This window comes from Cucumis melo, unplaced genomic scaffold (genome assembly GCF_025177605.1).
Source record: "Cucumis melo cultivar AY unplaced genomic scaffold, USDA_Cmelo_AY_1.0 utg001239l, whole genome shotgun sequence".
Classification (NCBI taxonomy): domain Eukaryota; kingdom Viridiplantae; phylum Streptophyta; class Magnoliopsida; order Cucurbitales; family Cucurbitaceae; genus Cucumis; species Cucumis melo.
The window spans coordinates 1-2,500 of NW_026124493.1; positions in this window are offsets into that span (position 1 = coordinate 1).

Consider the following 2,500-nt stretch of genomic DNA (forward strand, 5'->3'; position numbering starts at 1 on the left):
GGCACGATGGCCGTGCGATCCGTCGAGTTATCATGAATCATCAGAGCAACGGGCAGAGCCCGCGTCGACCTTTTATCTAATAAATGCATCCCTTCCAGAAGTCGGGGTTTGTTGCACGTATTAGCTCTAGAATTACTACGGTTATCCGAGTAGCAAATACCATCAAACAAACTATAACTGATTTAATGAGCCATTCGCAGTTTCACAGTCTGAATTAGTTCATACTTACACATGCATGGCTTAATCTTTGAGACAAGCATATGACTACTGGCAGGATCAACCAGGTAGCATTCCTACACGACGTCACAGCCCGCATGCATGCCAACGCCAAACGGCATTGGAGCAATACGGGGAGCGAGCGTCATTCGTTCGAGCAATGAGCAAAGGCAACACGTTTCGAGGGACTTATCATGCCACCGAATGCACTGCATCCGAGAGAGCGAGCGCCGACGACGCGGCCCGCAATGACAACCGAAGATGTCAAGGCGGAACGCGATGCGGGCTATCGGGTTCGTTGTCCACCCAAAGATGGGTGTCAACAGAAAGGGGCCAACGGAACGCGTCGTTTCCATCGCGTGAGGTACCGATGCAAGAACCGATCGATTGTGACCGCTCGAACTCAAGCTTTGTTCGGGGCACGTCAATGAGGTGGAGCCGACGTTGACAGTTCGATGCCCGAGCAACGAGCCTGCCAACCCAAACTACCGTATCACCACTCATGCGCCGTACGCATCGAGCCCGTGCAACGCTTGGCTATCCGCGCCCTTACGTTGCATTAAAGCAAGCAGGGCTGCAGAGTCGCCGCGCGAGGCCGAGCACGGAACGTCGTGCGCGCTCGATATGAGCATTGTGTAACCCACGTGAACATTGCAACCGAAACACCGTCATTGTTATGGGACGAGCCCTTTCGTCAAACGGAGATCGATTGCAGCACGTTTAGTCTCGACAGAGGAAAGCATGCCGAGAACACGCCCGCAACGAGGTGCAAGCATTATCCAAGCAAGCCCAACCCCCACCTCGACCGCACATCCTGCTCTCTATCCCCGCCCAACGTAGGGGCGTAAGGGGCACCCACCAAACCCTTCCACCAAGCAAGAAGCAATCACAAGACATCTCGTATCTTCACGAACAAGCCCGCTTGGAGTGCACGCCCACACCGAGGTGCAAGCATTGTCCGCGCAAGCCCATCCGAGCATCAACTCGACACCCGCTCTCACTCCCCGCCCAACGGTCGGATGTGGCACTCCGACGAAACCAGTCCACCGAGCACAAAGCAATCGCAAGACATCTCGTATCTTCACGAACAAGCCCGCTTGGAGTGCACGCCCACACCGAGGTGCAAGCATTGTCCGCGCAAGCCCATTCGAGCATCAACTCGACACCCGCTCTCACTCCCTACCCGACGGACAAGCCCATCGTTATGGCCAAACCCCTCCACCAAGCACGAAGCAATTGCAAGACAAGCCCACTTGGAGTGCACGCCCCACACCGAGGTGCAAGCATTGTCCAAGCAAAACCCATCCAAGAATGTCAATTTGACATCCCGCTCTCACTCCTTGCCCGACGTAGGGGCCCGGCATTCCATCGATTTTAACCAAACCCTTCCACCAAGCAAGAAGCAATCGCAAGACATCTCGTATCTTCATGAACAAACCCGCTTGGAGTGCACGCCGACACCGAGGTGCAAGCATTGTCCGCGCAAGCCCATCCGAGCATCAACTCGACACCCGCTCTCACTCCCCGCCCAACGGTCGGACGTGGCACTCCGATAAAACCGTCCACCGAGCACAAAGCAATCGCAAGACATCTCATATCTTCACGAACAAGCCCGCTTGGAGTGCACGCCCACACCGAGGTGCAAGCATTGTCCGCGCAAGCCCATCCGAGCGTCAACTCGACACCCGCTCTCACTCCCTGCCCGACGGACAAGCCCATCGTTATGGCCAAACCCCTCCGCCAAGCACGAAACAATCGCCAAGACAAGCACACTTGGAGTGCACGCCCACACCGAGGTGCAAGCATTGTCCAAGCACGCCCATCCCGCTCTCACTCCTTGCCCGACGGTCGGATGTGGCACTCCGGCCGAACCCTTCGTCCACCAAGCACAAAGCAATCGCAAGTTATCTCGTCTCCTCACGAACAAGCCCGCTTGGAGTGCACGCCCACACCGAGGTGCAAGCATTGTCCGCGCAAGCCCATCCGAGCATCAACTCGACACCCACTCTCACTCGCCGCCGGCGGCCGGAGGTGGCACTCCGCCGGCGCCGACCCCCCAAGCATATGTGCCCATGATGGGCGCAATGTGCTTGAAGGGTCGGCGCCGCGGCATAGGGGTACCCCCGCGCCCCGCCCATGCAGGCAGGTCGCCCCCCCTATATAGTACATTCTGGCTTTTTTGGGTCTGGCAGGCTTGCATATGAAAAAGCCGAAATGTCACACCATGCCATAAATCTTGATTGTGTTATTATTATGACCGGGACTTGATTGTATTATGTTTTAG